The 21,952-nt window shown below is 46.3% G+C and overlaps 1 protein-coding gene and 4 pseudogenes across 1 annotated transcript in view; all 5 read left to right on the top strand.

The window, feature by feature from the left end:
• LOC129540619 (UDP-glucuronosyltransferase 1A1-like) overlaps positions 1–21,952 on the top strand; it is a 134,296-nt gene that overhangs the window by 26,497 nt on the left and 85,847 nt on the right. The window lies entirely within an intron of this gene.
• Positions 6,646–8,820, top strand: LOC129540623 (UDP-glucuronosyltransferase 1A3 pseudogene; annotated as a pseudogene).
• Positions 11,231–13,031, top strand: LOC148777969 (UDP-glucuronosyltransferase 1A3 pseudogene; annotated as a pseudogene).
• On the top strand, positions 15,101–16,802 carry LOC148777968 (UDP-glucuronosyltransferase 1A3 pseudogene; annotated as a pseudogene).
• Positions 19,011–21,342, top strand: LOC148777967 (UDP-glucuronosyltransferase 1A3 pseudogene; annotated as a pseudogene).

Here is a 21,952-nt window from a genome sequence, read left to right as displayed (position 1 = left end):
AGAATTGGACTATAAAGAAAGCTGAGCACTGAAGAATTGATGCTTTTGAATTGTAGTGTTGGAGAAAACTCTTAAGAGTCCCTTGGACAATAAGGAGTTCCAACCAGTCCATCCTTAAGGAAAACAGTCCTGAATATTCATTGGAAGGACTGATGCTGAAGCTGAAACTCCAATACTTTGGCTACCTGATGCGAAGAAGTGACTCCTTAGAAAAGACCTTGATGCTGGGAAAGATTGAAGGCAGAAGAAGAGGAGGACAGGGGATGCGATGGCTGGATGGCATCACTGACTCGATGATGAGTTTGAGTGAACTCTGGGAGTTGGTGATGGACAGGGAGGCCTGGCGTGCTGCAGTCCATGCGGTTGCTGAGTCGGACATGACTGAGCGACTGAACTGAACTGAACGTTTGCTGTGACCTCCCCCTGCTGGAATAAGTCCCGTACTGCCTCTCAATCGGCTCAATCCCCAAGGGAGCTTCAACTGGGATACAGGCCCTCACGTCACACAAATAACCTCTGAGGAGGACCCCTGGGGTCCAGGCTGACCCTTCTGAATTATTCCCCACTTCTCTGCAAAAGGGGTTCTTAAAAAACACAAACTTGGCCACGCCACACCAACTTCAATAGCTACCCCAGCCTTTGGGATGAAGTTGAAGGTCCAGCCTGGCTCACATATCCCGTGGAGAGCTGGTGCTTGGTTACGGGTTGGACTGTGGCTAACTCAAGAAATATGTTATGGGACTTCCCTGGTGGCGCTGTGGATAAGAATCTGCCTGCCAATGCAGGGGACAAGGGTTCAATCCCTGGTCTGGGAATCTCCACATACTGTGGAGCAACTAAGTCCACGCTTCACAACTGAACCTGCGCTCTAGAGCCTCAGAACCGCCATTACTGAGCCCATGTGCTGCAACAACTGAAGCCTGTGAGCCTAGAGCCCCTGCTCCACAATGGGAGAAGCCGTCACGACGAGAAGCCCATGTGCTTCAGTGAAGAGGAGGCCCTGCTTGCAGAACTAGAGAAAGCCTGCACATAGCAACTAAGACCCAGCACAGCCAAAAATAAATAAATGAGTAATTTTTTATCCCTGGGTCAGGAAGATCCCCTGGAGAACGGAATAGAACCCACTCCAGTATTCTTGCCTGGGAAACCCCATGGAAGGAGGAGTCTGGGGTGCTACAGTCCAAAAATAAGTCCAGCATAGCCAAAAGAAAAAAAAATAATTTTTTAAAAAATGTGTTGGTCCTAACACTCAACACCTTAGAATGTGAGTGTATTTGGATACAGTGTCTTGACAGAGGTAGTCAAGTTAACTGAGGTCTGATTTGTTGTTGTTTTTGAGCCACTAAGTTGTGTCTGATTCATTTGCAACCCCATGGACTGTGGTCCGCCAGGCTCCTCTGTCCATGGAATTCTCCAGACAGGAATACTGGAGTGGGATGCCATTTCCTCCTCCAGGGGAATCTTCCCAACCCAGGGATCGAACCCAGTTCTCCTTCATTGACAGGCAGATTCTTTACTGCTGAGCCACCAGGAAAGCCCTCAGTACAACTGGTGTCTTTATGAAAAGAGATTCAGTCAGAGAAACAGACATGCACAGAAGGGAGACAATGTAAAGACACGCAGGGGGAAGGTGCGCGCGGAGGACCAAGCGTGCAGCAGACACCAAGGCTGGAAGGGACAAGGACAGGCTCCTCCTCCGAGTTCTCAGAGGGAGGGTGGCCCTGGGACACCTTCATCTGGACTGTGCCCTCCAGAACGTGGGGCTTCTGGATGGCTCAGCAGGTGAAGAATCTGCCTGCAATGCAGGAGCCACAGGAGACATGGATTTGATCCCTCCAGAGGAAGAGACTCTGGAGACGGAAATGACAACCCTCTCCAGTATTCTTGCCTGGGAAATCTCATGGATGGAGGAGCCTGGCAGCTACAGTTCATGGGGTTGAAAACAGTCAGACACAACTGAGCGCAAACACCTCCAGAATCAGTTCAGTCGCTCAGTCATGTCCAACTCTTTGCAACCCCAAGGACTGCAGCATGTCAGGCTTTCCTGTCCATCACCAACTCCCGGAGCTTGCTCAAACTCGTGTCCATAGAGTCCATGATGTCATCCAACCATCTCATCCTCTGTCGTCCCCTTCTCCTCCTGCCTTCAGTCTTTCCCAGCATCAGGGGCTTTTTCAGTGAGTCAGCTCTTTGCATCAGGTGGCCAAAGCATTGGAGCTTCAGCTTTAGCATCAGTCCTTCCAATGAATATTCAAGACTGATTTCCTTTAGGATGGACTGGTAGGATCTCATTATTGTCAAAGGAACTCTCAAGAATCTTCTCCAACACCACAGTTCAAAAGCATCAGTTCTTCAGCGCTCAGCTTTCTTTATAGTCCAGCTCTCACATCCGTACACAACTACTCGAAGAACCACAGCTTTGACTAGATGGACCTTTGTTGACAAAGTAATGTCTCTGCTTTTTAATATGCTGTCTAGCTGAAGCTCTAATCCTTTGACCACCTGATGTAAAGAACTGACTCATTGAAAAAGACCCTGATACTGGTCATAGCTTTTCTTCCAAGGAGCAAGCGTCTTTTAATTTCACAGCTGCATTCACCACCTGCAATGATTTTGGAACCCAAGAAGATAAATTATCTCACTGTTTCCATGGTTTCCCCATCTATTTGCCATGAAGTGATAGGACCGGATGCCATGATCTTTGGTTTTGAATAATGAGTTTTAAGCCAAGTCTTTCACTCTTCTCTTTCACCTTCATCAAGAGGCTTTTTAGTTTCTCTTTGGTTTCTGCTGTAAGGGTGGTGTTATCTGAATATCTGAGGCTATTGATATTTCTCCAGGCAATCTTGATTCCAGCTTGTGCTTCATCCAGCTCAGCATTATGCATGATGTACTCTGCATATAAGTTAAATAAGCAGGGTGACAGTATACAGCCTTGACATACTCCTTTATTTCCTTTATTTGGAGCCAGTCCATTGTTCCATGTCCAGTTCTAACTGCTGCTTCTTGACCTGCATACAGATTTCTCAGGAGGCAAGTCAGGTGGTCTGATATTCCCATTTCTTTGAGAATTTCCCAGTTTGTTGTGATCCACAGAGTCAAAGGCTTTGGTGTAGTCAATAAAGCAGAAGTACATGTTTTTCTGGAACTCTCTTGCTTTTTTTATGATCCAACAGATGTTGGGAATTTTATCTATGGTTCCTCTGCCTTTCATAAATCCAGTCACCAGTCGCATCCACAACTGGGTGTTGTTTTTGCTTTGGCTCAGTCTCTTCATTTTTCTGGAGTTATTTCTCTACTGATCTCCAGTAGCATATTGGGCACCTACCGACCTGGGAAGTTCCTCTTTCAGTGTCCTATCTTTTTGCCTTTTCATACTGTTCATGGGGTTCTCAAGGCAAGAATACTGAAGTGGTTTGTCATTCCCTTGTCCAGTGGACTATGTTTTGTCAGAACTCTCCATGACCCGTCCGTCTTGGGTAGCCCTACACGGCATCACTCACAGTTTCACTGAGTCAGACAAGGCTGTGGTCCATGTGACAGTTTGGTTAGTTTTCTGTGATTGTGGTTTTCATTCTGTCTGCCCTCTGATGAATAAGGTTGAGACTTATGGAAGCTTCTTGATGGGAGAGACTGATGGGGGAAACTGGGTCTTGTTCTGATGGGTGGGGTTAAGCCCAGTAAATATTTAATCAATTTCTGTTGAAAGGCAGGGCGGTGTTCCCTTCCTCTTGTTTGGCCTGAGGCCAAACTGTCCACCCACACCTCCACCGGACACTCCTGGACACTCATAGGCAAGTCTGGCTCAGTCTCCTACTGGCCTCCAAAGTCAAATTCCCTGGGGGTCCTCATTCCGTTTGCCAGATCCCCAGGTTGGGAAATGTGTTGTGGGTCCTAGAGCTTTCTTAACAGTGCGAGAATTTGTTTGGTATCATTGTTCTGCAGCTTATGGGTCGTCTGCTCGGTGGCTCTATGGTGGTGCTAATGGCAACTTCCTCCAAGAGGGCTGATGCCACACGCTGGGTGACCCAGGTCTGCTGCAGCCAGAGCCCCTGTCCCCATGGCAGGCCACTGCTGGCCTGTGCCTCTGCACAAGACATTCAAACACTTGAAGGCAGGTCTGGCTCAATCTCTGGGGGTCTCTGCATCCTGTTGCACAGAAGGTTTTGTTTGAGTCCTCCGAGCATCTCTGGCGGGTATGGGGTTTGATTCTAAATGTGATTTCATCCCTCCTACATCTTATTGCAGCTTCTCCTTTGCCCTTGGACATGGGGTATCTTTTTTTGGTGGGGTCCAACATTCTCCTTTTGATGGTTGTTCAGCAGCGACTTGCAATTTTGGAGTTCTTGCAGGAGAAGATGAACGCGTATCCTTCGACTCTGCCACCAGAGTGGGAGGCAATACATTTTTGTTGTTCCAAGTCAACCTGTCCCAGGCACTTTGAGGCGAACACAGCCCTCTCTGTTTTCAGCCCCCTGCTACCTGCTCTTGCACACTGCATGAGATTTCCACGGTGTACAGTTCTCTTACTGTCAAGGATGCTTCTTGCCTGTTCATACCTGTGTGCAGGGGGAGGTGGGGCCCATCAAAGCACAAACTGTGGCTTGCCTTTGTGTAAAAATCATAAAACTGGGTGTTGGAAAAGGCAGTCTCATGCAAGCAGCTTTATATATATATATATATATATTTTTTTTTTGGATGCATCAGGTCTTATTTGTGGCAGGTAGGATCTTTGCTGTGGCATGCAAGGTTGGTTGCCCCATGGTACATGGGATGTTAGTTTCTCAACCAGGGATTGAACCCACGTCCTTTGCATTAGAAGGCAGATTCTTAACCACTGGACCACCAGGGAACTCTCATGCATGTGGTGTTTTGGCCTTCACTTGGCATCATAAGAATGGGCCTTGGGCTTGGAACTCTTCCTCATTAGGAGCCAACCAGCCTATGCTAGGCTTATCACCTTGTGTGAGAGTGTATTTCCCTGTTTCAGGTTCAATGTCTGCTCTTCTGTCTTTGAAGTGCACGCATGTTATGGAACTTGGCCAACCCTACTGTTACACTGTCCTCCTCAGGGAGGGGGCAGGGTCTTTCTACCGGGCATAAAAGGGATGCGTGGAGGCAAATTGCCCTGGGTCGGCCATCAGGGGAGACTGGCTGCTTGTGGGTACCAATGCCCACTGTTGGGGCTGATCTTGCTCTGTGTAAAGAAAGTGTTCTTCCATCCAGTTCTTGACTGTGCTCTTCCTGGTGATTCAGATACCAAGAAGCAGTGGGCAGAGATGTTTGGACTTTCATTCCTGGCGGCTGCATAGTGATGACCTTTGCTATTCCCCATGGAATTGGTGCCCGGCTCTGGTTTTGCTGACAAATATCCTGTAATTTGCTTGACAGATATGATAAGATTTAAGCTGGGAGTGGAGGTCAGAAAGTGAGCCTTGGGGGAAACATGCAGGAATATGGCTGGGACAGAAAGAGGGTCCAGAAAAAGAGCTGAGATGTTGCTGTTGGAGATCCAGGATCTTGGACCACAGATTCCAAGGATGGTTAAAGCAAACGCCCCCAGCATTGTGGCAGCCTGTGTGATACAGGAGGCACACTGGCCTGCATCCTTTTGCCACATAATGAAATCTGTTATCAACGTGGATCCAGAATGAGGGAAAACTTTCTCCCAAAGGAAAACGTCAGCCTGGCCGGACATGTGGCCCATGGCAGGATGTCATTCTGGCAGAAACCATGGATGCAGAAGAGGGTGCTCAGTGAGAAAGCTGGGCAGCCCAGAAAGTCATACCCCATCTTCCCCAGGGCAGATTAGACATGGAGATGTCACATTCTGTTGAGCACACGTGGCCATCAGTCTCTGTAGTAGGGTCATCTCAAGGGGCTGAGACACAAAAATTGCACAGGCCCCACCTCAGAACGGTCTCACAAATTCTGGAGCTCTTCTATTCTGAAGAATCTGCCCTTTTCAGGATTTGGTCTGTAACTGAACTTGGAGAAAAATCTGAACATAAGCTATGAGATGTAATAAAGGCCAAGATTAATGTACACTTCAGTCCCTAACCAGAGTAGTGGAGGGCTAGTACCTTCAGCATCAGGAGAGGGTTCGAAGAGCCTGCATGGAGGCATGGGGCCGTCCCTCCTGTCCAACGGGAAGCAGGCGTGGGAGCCTGGCGTCCTCTGAACCCCACTCTCATTACAAAGAGCTGCCTTGCCCACTGATGATTTAAATAACAGGAACTTCTATTCCATGAGGCAGATAAAGAATTCTCACGCAGCCCTTCTGCTGTTGTTCTCAAGGATCCTTGCAGATGTTTCCATTTTGGGCAGGTACTCGGACAGACTCTCTCCTGAGCAGTGCAAGAGGTGTCCAGTGTGGAACAGGAGCAAACCAGAAAGCCACCATCCCCTCCCCGCTGAGAAAGCAGTCCTAGCAATGTAATTTCCCTGGATAGCTCCATGTTCACCCATGAATTGGGGTGGAAGAGTTCTCAGATAAGGTCACATGCAGCAGAGGTTCTGGGTGGGGCCTGGGGCAGAGGTTACTCCTCAGCGTTCAGTCCAGCCCCAAGGAACACAGTTAGCAGAGAGGTAGGAGGTGACCAAGGGAATGGGCAGGCACAGTCTTGCTGTGGGTCTTGGATGAAGAACAAGAGAGTGAACTAGAATCTTCCCCAGAGAGAGCTGCAGAGTCAGAGGAGATTTTCGAAGATAAGGGGGAGGGATCTTTCCCTGGGTGAAATCAGAGGTGATGAAACCAAGGCATGTACTTATTCTGTAATGATTAATGTATAGAGGGCATGCTACCTTCCAATGACAGGCCACTTTGCTAAAGTGACTTGCTGATAAGATAAAGACAAGGGAACAAATACAGGCAGCACAGCCCAAATAGAGACTCAGTAGCTTCTCGTTTGTGCGGAAATGGCCCTGAGACGACAGCTTTGGCGGCAGGTGCTGGCTGGACTCCTGCTCTGTCTGTGCGTCGGGCGATGGGCCGAGGCGGGGAAGGTGCTGGTGGTCCCCATGGAGGGCAGCCACTGGCTCAGCATGCGGGAGGCCGTGCGGGAGCTCCACGCCAGAGGTCACCAGGCAGTGGTCGTGGCTCCAGAGGTGAATATGCACATCAAGGCAGAGGACTTTTTCATCATGGAAACGTATGCTGTTTCCTACACAGAGCACACATTTGATTCCCTCATGAAGAGTCGTGTACCAGTGCTTTTTGAAAAACTACATTTTGTAGCAATGTTTTTGGAAACTATGGCATCTTTGAAAAAGGCATCTTTGTTCTTTGAAAGGTGTTGTGAGGGGCTGTTGTATAACAAGGACTTAATCAGGCACCTGAATGCTAGTGCCTTTGATGTGGTTTTAACAGACCCTTTTTACCCCTGTGGGGCAGTGCTGGCTAAGTACCTGTCCATTCCTGCTGTGTTTTTTTTGCGGCACATTCCATGTGACTTAGATGTTGAGGGCACAGCATGCCCAAACCCATTCTCATATGTCCCCAGGTTGTTAACAAGGAATTCAGACCACATGACATTCTTCCAGAGGGTCAAGAACATGCTCTACCCTCTGAGCCTGAAGTACATTTGCCAGGTTGCTTTCACTCCTTATGCACGTATGGCCTCTGAGCTTCTTCAGAGAGAGGTGTCACTGGTGGAGATTCTTGCATCTGGATCCGTGTGGCTGTTCAGAGGAGACTTTGTGATGGAGTACCCGCGGCCGATCATGCCCAACATGGTGTTCATTGGGGGTATCAACTGTGCCCACAGGAAACCGTTATCTCAGGTCAGTATGTTGGTTTTTTTCAAAGTTCCAAGTGGAATGCATTATTTTAATTAAAAAAAATTTAAAAATGTTTTCAGCCACTGCAATGCCAGGCCCTTGCAGTGAAACGGTGGGTTCCAACCACTAGACCAACAGGGAATTCCCAAGTGGAGCATAGTTGTAAAAGACAACCTATTTCCATGTGCTTTCTTATCTCCTGATCTTTCTAATGATTTCTACCTCTCGCTCTCCTTCACACACTCTTCGATGAGACACATTATTAAAGTGCTCCAGGAGCGTAGTGTAGGTTTTGATGGTTTTTGAGGGGATGAGAGGCAGGGGTGAAGGTCCATATTAGGTTTGACAAGGAATGGGGTGGTTTGACCGTGACCGCCCTTTCGTACAGCCTCTGTTGTAATGGCTGTGCAGTTTTCTCAGTCTAGTAGGAGCCAAGAACTTGAGCTGTGAATTCATCCATCATTGATTTTTTGCTTGAGGGTGTTCAACTGCAGGCGGAAAGAACTGGCAAACTGCATTTATTACCGTGATGCTTCACTGATGTTTTGACTTGTAAAGATATTAGGGGTGTTCACTGGAGACCTCAACCCCAAAAGGAGGCAGAGGTTTCAGAGAGGTTGAGGGAGATGGAAGTCGGGCTCTCTGTGATGAGAGAAAGGAATCATTGAGCCCACGGTTCTTGAGATGGAGCTGTGCTGACCAGAAGTTTTCTGACCAGAAGTTGGGGTCTGGAGTAAAATGGGGGGATGTACCGAGCTGAATGGCCTGTCAGACAGGTCTTCAGCATGGGCCACTGAGGTCCTTAAAGGCCAGTGGTGGGGGCTGGAGAGGAGGTCAAACTGAACGCAAGAGCACAGCGAAGGTGGCGACAGGGCTGCTGAGAACTGAGTCTCAAAGAGGAAGGGCCTGACCACATCAGCATGCCTACCCCAGCCCAGTCACCAATCCTGCATTTCTACGGTGGGAGCCACTGCGTTCCTCATAGTTTCAGAGTCTGCATATATTAACCCTGAATTGTTGTTGTGGTTCAGTTGCCAAGTCGTGTCCAACTATTTGCGGCCCCATGGACTGTAGCACACTAGGCTTCCCAGTTCTTCACTCTCTCCAGGAGTTTCCTCAAATCATGTCCACTGAGTAAGTGATGCCATTCAACAATCTCATCCTCTGTCTTCCCCTTCTCCTCCTGCCCTCAATCTTTCCCAGCATCAGGGCCTTTTTAAATGAGTCAGTTCTTCTCATCAGGTGCCCAAATTATTGGAGCTTGTTTTAGCATCAATCTTTTCAGTGAATATTCAGGGCTGATTTCTCTTAGGATTGACTGGTTTGATTTCCTTGCTGTCCAAGGAACTCTCTGGAGTCTTCTCCAGTACCACAATTTGAAAGCATCAATTATTCCACGCTCAGCGTTTTTATGGTCCAAAATTCACATCCATACATGGCTGCTGGAAATTCCATAGTGTTGACTATATCTACTTTTGTTGGCAAAGTGATGTCTCTGCTTTTTAAAACGCTTTTCGTTTTGTCATAGCTTTTCTCCCAAGGAGCAAGCGTCTTTTAATTTTGTGGCTATAGTCACCATCTACAGTGTTTTTGGAGCCCAAGAATATAAAATCTGCCAGGGTATCCATTTTTCCCACATATATTTGCCATGATCTTAATTTTTGAATGCTGAGTTTTAAGCCAGCTTTTTCATCTCCTCTTTCACTCTCATCAAGAGACTCTTTCATTCTTCTTCGTTTTCTGCTATGAGAGTGATATCATTTGCATATCTGAGGTTGATATTTCCCCTGGCAATCTTGATTCCAGCTTGTGATTCATCCAGTGTGGCATTTTGCATGATGTACTCTGCATATAAATTAAAGAAAAAGGATGACAATATACAGCTTTGACATAATCATTTCCCAATTTTGAGCTAGTTGTTGTTCCATGTCCAGTTCTAACTGTTGCTTCTAGACCTGCACACAGGTTTCTCAGAAGGCAGGTAACATGGTCTTGTATTCCCATTTCTTTAAGAATTTTCCACAATTTGTTGTGATCCACACAATCAAAGGCTTTAGAGAGGTCATGAAGCAGAAGTAGATTTTTTTCTGGAATTTCTTATTTTTTTCTAATATCCAGGTGATGTTGGTAATTTGATCTCTGGTTCCTCTGCCTTTTCTAAATCCATCTTGTACATTTTGAAGTTTTTGATTCACATATTGTTTGAAGGATTTTGAGTATTACCTAGCTAACATATGAAATGAGCACAATTGTCCAGTAGTTTGAACACTCTTTGGCCTTGTCTTTCTTATAGATTGGAATGCAAACTGAGGTTTTCCAGTCTTGTGGCCGGTGCTGAGTTTTCCAAATTTGCTGGTGTATTGAGTGCAGCACTTTAGCAGCATTAATTTTAGGATTTGCAATAGCTCAGCTGGAATTCCATTCCCTCTAATAGCTTTATTTATATTGATTCTTCCTAAGGCCTGCTTGATTTCATGGTGCGAGATGTTTTGCTTTAGGTGAGTGACCACACTTTCGAGGTTATCTGATATATATATCTTGTATAGTTTTGTGTAAGCTCCTCTGTCTATGGGCTATTCCAGGCAAGAAAACTGGAGTGGGTTACCATTTCCTGCTCCAAGGGATCTTCCAACACCCAACCTAGGGATTGAGTCCATGTCTCTTGTGTCTTCTGCCTTCGTAGGAGAATTCTTTACCACTGCACCATGTGGGAAGTCCTGAACATAAACTGTAAGATGTAATAAAGATCCAGAATAAGGCACACTTCAGTCCTTACATAGAGCAGTGGAAGCCTAGTGCGGTCCACATCAGAAGAGGTATCAGAGAGGCTGTACAGAGGCATGGGGCTATCCCTCCTGTCCAAAGTGAAGCAGGCACTGGACCCTGGCGTCCTCTGAACCCCACTGTTATTATAAAGAATTGCCTTGCCCATTGATGATTTAGATAACAGGAAGTTCTATTCCATGAGGTAGATAAAGAATTCTCAAGTATCCCTTCTGCTGTTGTTCTCAAGGATCCTTGCAGATGTTTCCATTTTGGGCAGCTACTCGGACAGACCTTCTCCTGAGCAGTGCAAGAGGTATTCAATGTGAAACAGGAGCAAACCAGAGAGCTACCATACCTTCCCTGTGAGAAAGCAGTCCTAGTAATGTAATTTCCCTAGATTAGCTCCGTGTTCACCCATGAATTGGGGTGGAAGAGTTTAAAGAGTTCTCAGATAAGGTCACTTGTAGCAGAGGTTCTGGGTGGGGACTGGGGCAGAAGTGACTCCTCAGAGTTCAGTCCAGACCCAGAGAACACGGTTGGCAGAGAGGTAGGAGGTGACCAAGGGAATGGGCAGGCACAGCCTTGCTTTAGGTCTTGGATGAAGAACAAGAAAGTGAACTAGAATGCTCCCCATTGAAAGCAGCAGAGTCAGAGGAGATTTTCGAAGAGGGAGGGATCTTTCCCTGGGTGAAATCAGAGGTGATGAAACCAAGGCATGTATTTATTCTGTAATGATTAATGTAAGCAGGGCACACTACCTTCCAATGACAGGCCATTTAGCTTAAGTGACTCATTGATAAGATAAAGACAAGGGAACAAATACAGGCAGCACAGCCCGACTAGAGACTCAGTAGCTTCTGGTTTGTGCAGAGATGGCCCTGGGACTGCAGCTTCCACGGCAGGTGCTGGCTGGACTTCTGCTCTGTCTGTGCGTTGGGCAATGGGCCGAGGCGGGGAAGGTGCTGGTGGTCCCCATGGAGGGCAGCCACTGGCTCAGCATGCGGGAGGCCGTGCGGGAGCTCCACGCCAGAGGTCACCGCGCAGTGGTCCTCTTTCCTGAGGTGAACCTGCACATCAAGGCAGAGGACTTTTTTACCGTGAAAGTCTACGCCGTTCCCTACACGCAGGATGAGTTTGAGTCCATCATGAGGACCCATATTCATGTGTTTTTCCAAAGAGTGCATTTTTTAACAATGTTTTGGGAAGCTATGGCAACTTTGAAAAATATGTCTTTGCTGTATGAAAAGTCTTGTGAGGCACTATTGTATAACAAGGATCTGATCAGAGACCTGAATGCCAGTTCCTTTGATGTGGTTTTAACAGATCCTTTTAACCCCTGCGGGGCAGTGCTGGCTAAGTACCTGTCCATTCCTGCTGTGTTTTTTTTGCGATCTGTTCTGTGTGGCTTAGATGTTGAGGGCACAGCGTGCCCAAACCCATTCTCATATGTCCCCAGGTTGTTAACAAGGAATTCAGACCACATGACATTCTTCCAGAGGGTCAAGAACATGCTCTACCCTCTGAGCCTGAAGTACATTTGCCAGGTTGCTTTCACTCCTTATGCACGTATGGCCTCTGAGCTTCTTCAGAGAGAGGTGTCACTGGTGGAGATTCTTGCGTCTGGATCCGTGTGGTTGTTCAGAGGAGACTTTGTGATGGACTACCCGCGGCCAATCATGCCCAACATGGTGTTCATTGGGGGTATCAACTGTGGCAACAGGAAACCGTTATCTCAGGTCTGTATGTTGGTGTTTTTCAATGTTCCAAGTGGAATACATTCTTTTACTTAAAGAATTTTTAAAAATGTTTTCAGCCACTGCAATGCCAGGCCCTTGCAGTGAAATGGTGGGTTCCAACCACTAGACCAACAGGGAATTCCCAAGTGGAGCATAGTTGTAAAAGACAACCTATTTCCATGTGCTTTCTTATCTCCTGATCTTTCTAATGATTTCTACCTCTCGCTCTCCTTCACACACTCTTCGATGAGACACATTATTAAAGTGCTCCAGGAGCGTAGTGTAGGTTTTGATGGTTTTTGAGGGGATGAGAGGCAGGGGTGAAGGTCCATATTAGGTTTGACAAGGAATGGGGTGGTTTGACCGTGACCGCCCTTTTGTACAGCCTCTGTTGTAATGGCTGTGCAGTTTTCTCAGTCTAGTAGGAGCCAAGAACTTGAGCTGTGAATCCATCCATCATGGGTTTTTTGCTTGAGGGTGTTTAATTGCAGGCGGAAAGAACTGGCAAACTGCATTTATTACCGTGATGCTTCACTGATGTTTTGACTTGTAAAGATATTAGGGGTGGACCCTGAAGACCTCAACCCCAAAAGGAGGCAGAGGTTTCAGAGAGGTTGAGTAAATGAGGTGGAAGTGAGACAAACCCAGAGATGGAAGTCGGGCTCTCTGTGATGAGAGAAAGGAATCATTGAGCCCACGGTTCTTGGGATGGAGCTGTGCTGACCAGAAGTTTTCTGACCAGAAGTTGGGGTCTGGAGTAAAATGGGGGGGATGTACCGAGCTGAATGGCCTGTCAGAGAGGTCTTCAGCGTGGGCCACTGAGGTCCTTAAAGGCCAGTGGTGAGGGCTGGAGAGGAGGTCAAACTGAGCCCAAGAGCACAGCAAAGGTGGCGACAGGGCTGCTGAGAACTGAGTCTCAAAGAGGAAGGGCCTGACCACATCAGCATGCCTACCCCAGCCCAGTCACCAACCCTGCATTTCTACGGTGGGAGCTACTGCATTCCTCATAGTTTCAGAGTCTGCATATATTAACCCTGAATTGTTGTGGTTCAGTTGCCAAGTCGTGTCCAACTGTTTGCAGCCCTATGGACTGTAGCACACTAGGCTTCCCAGTTCTTCACTATCTCCAGGAGTTTCCTCAAACTCATGTCCATTGAGTAAATGATGCCATTCAACAATCTCATCCTCTGTCTTCCCCTTCTCCTCCTGCCCTCAGTGTTTCCCAGCATCAGGGCCCTTTTCATGAGTCAGTTCTTCTCATCAGGTGCCCAAATAATTGAAGCTTGTTTTATCATCAATCATTACAGTAAATATTCAGGGTTGATTTCTCTTAGAATTGACTGGTTTGATTTCTTTGCTGTCCAGGGAACTCTCTGGAGTCTTCTCCAGTACCACAATTTGAAAGCATCAGTTCATCTGTACACAGCTGCTGGAAAAAAACATAGTTTTGGCTATATCTACTTTTGTTGGAAAAGTGATGTCTCTTCTTTTTAAAATGTTCTCTAGTTTTGTCATAGCTTTTCTCCCAAGGAGCAATTGTCTTCTAATTTTGTGGCTATAGTCATCATCTGCAGTGATTTTGAAGCTTAAGAAAATAAAATCCGCCAGGGTATCCATTTTTCCCACATATATTTGCCATGATCTTAATTTTTGAATGCTGAGTTTTAAGCCAGCTTTTTCATCTCCTCTTTCACTTTCATCAAGAGACTCTTTCATTCTTCTTCGTTTTCGGCCATGAGAGTGATATTATCTGCATATTTGAGGTTGTTGATATTTCCCCTGGCAATCTTGATTCCAGCTTGTGATTCATCCAGTGTGGCATCTCGCTTGATGTACTCTGCATATAAATTAAATAAAAGGATGACAATATACAGCTTTGACATAATCATTTCCCAATTTTGAGCTAGTTTGTTATTCCATGTCCAGTTCTAACTGTTGCTTCTAGACTTGCATACAGGTTTCTCAGAAGGCAGGTAACATGGTCTTGTATTCCCATTTCTTTAAGAATTTTCCACAATTTGTTGTGATCCACACAATCAAAGGCTTTAGAGAGGTCATGAAGCAGAAGTAGATTATTTTTGGAATTTCTTATTTTTTTCTAATATCCAGTTGTTTTTGGTAATTTGATCTCTGGTTCCTCTGCCTTTTTTAAATCCAGCTTGTACATCTGGAAGTTTTTGATTCACATATTGTTTGAAGGATTTTGAGTATTACCTAGCTAACATGTGAAATGAGCACAATTGTCCAGTAGTTTGAACATTGTTTGGCCTTGTCTTTCTTTGAGATTGGGCCCCTGCTGAGTTTTCCAAATTTGCTGGTGTATTGAGTGCAGCACTTGAGCAACATCAATTTTAGGATTTGTGATAGCTCAGCTGGAATTCCATCACCTCCAGTAGCTTTGTTTATAGTGATTCTTCCTAAGGCCTGCTTGACTTCACAGTGCGAGATGTTTGGCTATACGTGAGTGACCATACCTCCGAGGTTATCTGATGATTAAGACCTTTTTTGTATAGTTTTGTGTAGGCTCCTCTGTCTATGGGCTATTCCAGGAAAAAAACTGGTGTGGGTTACCATTTCTTACTCCAAGAGATCTTCCAACACCCAACCTAGGGATTGAGTTTCTCTTGTGTCTTCTGCATTCGTAGGCGAATTCTTTACCACTGCACCATCTGGGAAGTCCTGAACATAAACTATGAGATGTAATAAAGGCCGAAATTAATGTACACTTCAGTCCCTAACCAGAGTAGTGGAGGGCTAGTACCTTCACATCAGGAGAGGATTCAGAGAGCCTGCATGGAGGCATGGGGCCATCCCTCCTGTCCAAAGTGAAGCCAGCACTGGACCCTGGCATCCTCTGAACCCCACTCTCATTACAAAGAGCTGCCTTGCCCACTGATGATTTAAATAACAGGAACTTCTATTCCATGAGGCAGATAAAGAATTCTCAAGCAGTCCTTCTGCTGTTGTTCTCAAGGATCCTTGCTGATGTTTCCATTTTGGGCAGCTACTTGGACAGACTCTCTCCTGAGCAGTTCAAGAGGTGTCCAGTGTGGATCAGTTACAAACCAGAGAGCCAACAACCCCTCCCCACTGAGAAAGCAGTCCTAGCAATGTAACTTCCCTGGATTAGCTCCCTGTTCACCATGAATTGGGGTAGAAGTGTTTAAAGAGTTCTCAGATAAGGTCACATGCAGCAGAGGTTCTGGGTGGGGCCTGGGGCAGAGGTTACTCCTCAGCGTTCAGTCCAGCCCCAAGGAACACAGTTAGCAGAGAGGTAGGAGGTGACCAAGGGAATGGGCAGGCACAGTCTTGCTGTGGGTCTTGGATGAAGAACAAGAGAGTGAACTAGAATCTTCCCCAGAGAGAGCTGCAGAGTCAGAGGAGATTTTCGAAGATAAGGGGGAGGGATCTTTCCCTGGGTGAAATCAGAGGTGATGAAACCAAGGCATGTACTTATTCTGTAATGATTAATGTATAGAGGGCATGCTACCTTCCAATGACAGGCCACTTTGCTAAAGTGACTTGCTGATAAGATAAAGACAAGGGAACAAATACAGGCAGCACAGCCCAAATAGAGACTCAGTAGCTTCTTGTTTTTGCAGAGATGGCCCTGGGAGTGCAGCTTCCATGGCAGGTGCTGGCGGATCTCTTGCTCTGTCTGTGCGTCTGGTGACGGGCCGAGGCAGGGAAGGTGCTGGTGGTCCCCATGGAGGGCAGCCACTGGCTCAGCATGCGGGAGGCCGTGCGGGAGCTCCATGCCAGAGGTCACCAGGCAGTGGTCGTTGCTCCAGAGGTGAACGTGCACATCAAGGCAGAGGACTTTTTCATCATGAAAACGTATGCTGTTTCCTACACAGAGCACACATTTGATTCCCTCATGAAGAGTCGTGTACCAGTGCTTTTTGAAAAACTACATTTTGTAGCAATGTTTTTGGAAACTATGGCACATTTGAAGAAGACATCTTTGTTCTTTGAAAGGTGTTGTAAGGGGCTGTTGTATAACAAGGACTTAATCAGGCACCTGAATGCTAGTGCCTTTGATGTGGTTTTAACAGACCCTTTTTACCCCTGTGGGGCAGTGCTGGCTAAGTACCTGTCCATTCCTGCTGTGTTTTTTTGCGGCACATTCCATGTGACTTAGATGTTGAGGGCACAGCATGCCCAAACCCTTTCTCATATGTCCCCAGGTTGTTAACAAGGAATTCAGACCACATGACATTCTTCCAGAGGGTCAAGAACATGCTCTACCCTCTGAGCCTGAAGTACATTTGCCAGGTTGCTTTCACTCCTTATGCACGTATGGCCTCTGAGCTTCTTCAGAGAGAGGTGTCACTGGTGGAGATTCTTGCATCTGGATCCGTGTGGCTGTTCAGAGGAGACTTTGTGATGGAGTACCCGCGGCCGATCATGCCCAACATGGTGTTCATTGGGGGTATCAACTGTGCCCACAGGAAACCGTTATCTCAGGTCAGTATGTTGGTTTTTTTCAAAGTTCCAAGTGGAATGCATTATTTTAATTAAAAAAAATTTAAAAATGTTTTCAGCCACTGCAATGCCAGGCCCTTGCAGTGAAACGGTGGGTTCCAACCACTAGACCAACAGGGAATTCCCAAGTGGAGCATAGTTGTAAAAGACAACCTATTTCCATGTGCTTTCTTATCTCCTGATCTTTCTAATGATTTCTACCTCTCGCTCTCCTTCACACACTCTTCGATGAGACACATTATTAAAGTGCTCCAGGAGCGTAGTGTAGGTTTTGATGGTTTTTGAGGGGATGAGAGGCAGGGGTGAAGGTCCATATTAGGTTTGACAAGGAATGGGGTGGTTTGACCGTGACCGCCCTTTCGTACAGCCTCTGTTGTAATGGCTGTGCAGTTTTCTCAGTCTAGTAGGAGCCAAGAACTTGAGCTGTGAATTCATCCATCATTGATTTTTTGCTTGAGGGTGTTCAACTGCAGGCGGAAAGAACTGGCAAACTGCATTTATTACCGTGATGCTTCACTGATGTTTTGACTTGTAAAGATATTAGGGGTGTTCACTGGAGACCTCAACCCCAAAAGGAAGCAGAGGTTTCAGAGAGGTTGGGTAAATGGAATGGAAGTGAGACAAACCCGGATATGGAAGTCGGGCTCTCTGTGATGAGAGAAAGGAATCATTGAGCCCACGGTTCTTGAGATGGAGCTGTGCTGACCAGAAGTTTTCTGACCAGAAGTTGGGGTCTGGAGTAAAATGGGGGGATGTACCGAGCTGAATGGCCTGTCAGACAGGTCTTCAGCATGGGCCACTGAGGTCCTTAAAGGCCAGTGGTGGGGGCTGGAGAGGAGGTCAAACTGAGCGCAAGAGCACAGCGAAGGTGGTGACAGGGCTGCTGAGAACTGAGTCTCAAAGAGGAAGGGCCTGACCACATCAGCATGCCTACCCCAGCCCAGTCACCAACCCTGCATTTCTACGGTGGGAGCTACTGCATTCCTCATAGTTTCAGAGTCTGCATATATTAACCCTGAATTGTTGTGGTTCAGTTGCCAAGTCGTGTCCAACTGTTTGCAGCCCCATGGACTGTAGCACACTAGGCTTCCCAGTTCTTCACTATCTCCAGGAGTTTCCTCAAATCATGTCCACTGAGTAAGTGATGCCATTCAACAATCTCATCCTCTGTCTTCCCCTTCTCCTCCTGCCCTCAATCTTTCCCAGCATCAGGGCCTTTTTAAATGAGTCAGTTCTTCTCATCAGGTGCCCAAATTATTGGAGCTTGTTTTAGCATCAATCTTTCCAGTGAATATTCAGGGTTGATTTCTCTTAGGATTGACTGGTTTGATTTCTTTGCTGTCCAGGGAACTCTCTGGAGTCTTCTCCAGTACCACAATTTGAAAGCATCAATTATTCCACGCTCAGCATTCTTTATGGTCCAACATTCACATCCATACATGGCTGCTGGAAATTCCATAGTGTTGACTATATCTACTTTTGTTGGCAAAATGATGTCTCTGCTTTTTAAAACGCTTTTTCGTTTTGTCATAGCTTTTCTCCCAAGGAGCAAGCGTCTTTTAATTTTGTGGCTATAGTCACCATCCACAGTGATTTTGGAGCCCAAGAATATAAAATCTGCCAGGGTATCCATTTTTCCCACATATATTTGCCATGATCTTAATTTTTGAATGCTGAGTTTTAAGCCAGCTTTTTCATCTCCTCTTTCACTCTAATCAAGAGACTCTTTCATTCTTCTTCGTTTTCTGCCATGAGACTGATACCATCTGCATATTTGAGGTTGTTGATATTTCCCCTGGCAATCTTGATTCCAGCTTGTGATTCATCCAGTGTGGCATTTTGCATGATGTACTCTGCATATAAATTAAAGAAAAAGGATGACAATATACAGCTTTGACATAATCATTTCCCAATTTTGAGCTAGTTGTTGTTCCATGTCCAGTTCTAACTGTTGCTTCTAGACCTGCACACAGGTTTCTCAGAAGGCAGGTAACATGGTCTTGTATTCCCATTTCTTTAAGAATTTTCCACAATTTGTTGTGATCCACACAATCAAAGGCTTTAGAGAGGTCATGAAGCAGAAGTAGATTTTTTTCTGGAATTTCTTATTTTTTTCTAATATCCAGGTGATGTTGGTAATTTGATCTCTGGTTCCTCTGCCTTTTCTAAATCCATCTTGTACATTTTGAAGTTTTTGATTCACATATTGTTTGAAGGATTTTGAGTATTACCTAGCTAACATCTGAAATGAGCACAATTGTCCAGTAGTTTGAACACTCTTTGGCCTTGTCTTTCTTTGAGATTGGAATGTAAACTGAGGTTTTCCAGTCCTGTGGCCCCTGCTGAGTTTTCCAAATTTGCTGGTGTATTGAGTGCAGCACTTTAGCAGCATTAATTTTAGGATTTGCAATAGCTCAGCTGGAATTCCATCACCTCCAGTAGCTTTGTTTATAGTGATTCTTCCTAAGGCCTGCTTGACTTCACAGTGCGAGATGTTTGGCTATATGTGAGTGACCATACCTTCGAGGTTATCTGATGATTAAGACTTTTTTGTATAGTTTTGTGTAGGCTCCTCTGTCTATGGGCTATTCCAGGAAAAGAACTGGTGTGGGTTATCATTTCTTACTCCAAGGGATCTTCCAACACCCAACCTAGTGATTGAGTCCACGTCTCTTGTGTCTTCTGCATTCATAGGAGAATTCTTTACCACTGCACCATCTGGGAAGTCCTGAACATAAACTATAAGATGTAATAAAGATCCAGAATAATGCACACTTCAGTCCCTACATAGAGCAGTGGAAGCCTAGTGCGGTCCACATCAGAAGAGGATTCAGAGTGCCTGTACACAGGCATGGGGCTGTCCCTTCTGTTCAAAGTGAAGCAGACACTAGACCCTGGTGTCCTCTGAACCCCACTGTAATTATAAAGAATTGCTTTACCCATTGATTATTTAGTTAAGAAGAACTTCTTTTCCATGAAGCAGATAAAGAATTCTCAAGCAGCCCTTTTGCTGTTGTTCTCAAGGATCCTTGCAGATGTTTCCATTTTGGGCAGCTACTCAGACAGAATCTCTTCTGAGCAGTGATTGAGGTGTCCAGTGTGGAACAGGAGCAAGTCAGAGAGCCACCATCCCCTCCCTGCTGAGAGAAAGCTGTTCTTGTGATGTTATATGTTTCCCTGGATGTGATCTGTGTTCATCCATGATGGGGAGAAAGAGTTTGAAGAGTTCTCAGATAAGATCACTTGTAGCAGAGTTTCTGGGTAGGCACGGGGGCAGAGGTGACTCCTCAGAGTTCAGTCCAGCCCCAGAGAACACAGTTAGTAGAGATGCAGGAGGTGACCAAATGAATGGGCAGCACAGCCTTGTTTGAGTCTTGGATGAAAAAGAAGAGAGTGAACTAGAATGCTCCCCAGAGGAAGCAGCAGGTCAGAAGAGTTTTTCTAAGATAATGGGGGTGGTAACCTTTCCCTGGGTGAAATCAGAGGTGATGAAACCCAGGCATGGACTTATCCTGTAATGATTAATGTAAGCAGGGCACACCGCCTGCCAATGACAGGCCATTTAGCTTAAGTGACTTGATGATAAGATAAAGATACGGGAACAAATATAGGTGGCACAGCCCCACCAGAGACGGAGCACCTTCTGGTTTGTGTGGAGATGGCCCTGGGACTGCAGCTTCCACGGCAGGTGCTGGCTGGACTCCTGCTCTGTCTGTGCCTCGGGCGATGGGCCGAGGCGGGGAAGGTGCTGGTGGTCCCCATGGAGGGCAGCCACTGGCTCAGCATGCGGGAGGCCGTGCAGGAGCTCCACGCCAGAGGTCACCAGGCAGTGGTTGTTGCTCCAGAGGTGAATATGCACATCAAGGCAGAGGACTTTTTCATCACGAAAACCTACTCAATTCCGTACACACAGGACACATGGGATTCCCTCGTGAAGGCTCATGTACATCTGCTTTTTGAAAGAGTACATTGGGTAACGATGTTTTTGAAAACTATGGCTTCTTTGAAAAAGGCATCTTTGTTCTTTGAAAGGTCTTGTGAGGGGTTGCTGTATAACCAGGATCTAATCAGGCACCTGAATGCCAGTTCCTTTGATGTGGTTTTAACGGACCCTGTTTACCCCTGCGGGGCAGTGCTTGCTAAGTACCTGTCCATTCCTGCTGTGTTTTTTCTACGTTTTGTTCCCTGCGACTTAGATGTTGAGGGCACAGCTTGCCCAAACCCTTTCTCATATGTTCCCAGGTTGTTAACAATGAATCCAGACCGCATGACATTCTTCCAGAGGGTCAAGAACATGCTCTACCCTCTGAGCCTGAAGTACATTTGCCAGGTTACTTTCACTCCTTATGCACGTTTGGCCTCTGAGCTTCTTCAGAGAGAGGTGTCACTGGTGGAGATTCTTGCCTCTGGATCCGTGTGGCTGTTCAGAGGAGACTTTGTGATGGACTACCCGCGGCCGATCATGCCCAACATGGTGTTCATTGGGGGTATCAACTGTGCCCACAGGAAACCATTATCTCAGGTGTGTACAGATGCTTTTATTCAATCAGTGTTCCAAGTGGAACACATTCTTTGAATTAAAAAAAATTAAAAAATTTTTTCACCACACTGCTACCTAAGGCTCTTGCGAAATGGACGATTCCAGTCACTAGACCAATAAGGAGTTCCCAAGTGGAACATATTTAAAAAGAACAGCTTACGTCCACGTGCTTACTTATCTACTGATCTTTCTAAAGATTTCTACCTTGCATTCTCCTTTGAACAGTCTTTGGTGAGATACATTATTAAAGTGATCCAGGAGTGTAGTGTAGGTTTGTGATGGACTTTGAGATGAATGAGAGGCAGGGGTGAAGGTCCACATTAAGTTTGACAAGTAATGGGATGATTTGACCATGATTGCCCTTTCGTACCGGAGAAGACAACGGCAAGCCACTCCAGTACTCTTGCCTAGAAAATCCCATGGACGGAGGAGCCTGGTAGGCTGCAGTCCATGCGGTCGCTACGAGTCAGACATGACTGAGCGACTTCACTTTCCCTTTTCACTTTCACACATTGGAGAAGGAAATGGCAACCCACTCCAGTGTTCTTGCCTGGAGAATCCCAAGGACGGGGGAGCCTGATGGGCTGCCGTCTATGGGGTCACACAGAGTCCGACACGACTGAAGTGACTTAGCAGCAGCAGCAGC

This window comes from Moschus berezovskii, chromosome 4 (assembly GCF_049115385.1).
Source record: "Moschus berezovskii isolate FMDL1 chromosome 4, NW_MosBer_1.0, whole genome shotgun sequence".
In the NCBI taxonomy this organism is placed as follows: domain Eukaryota; kingdom Metazoa; phylum Chordata; class Mammalia; order Artiodactyla; family Moschidae; genus Moschus; species Moschus berezovskii.
Note: the sequence above shows the minus strand (reverse complement) of the source record. Positions and strands in the feature narration are given on the sequence as shown.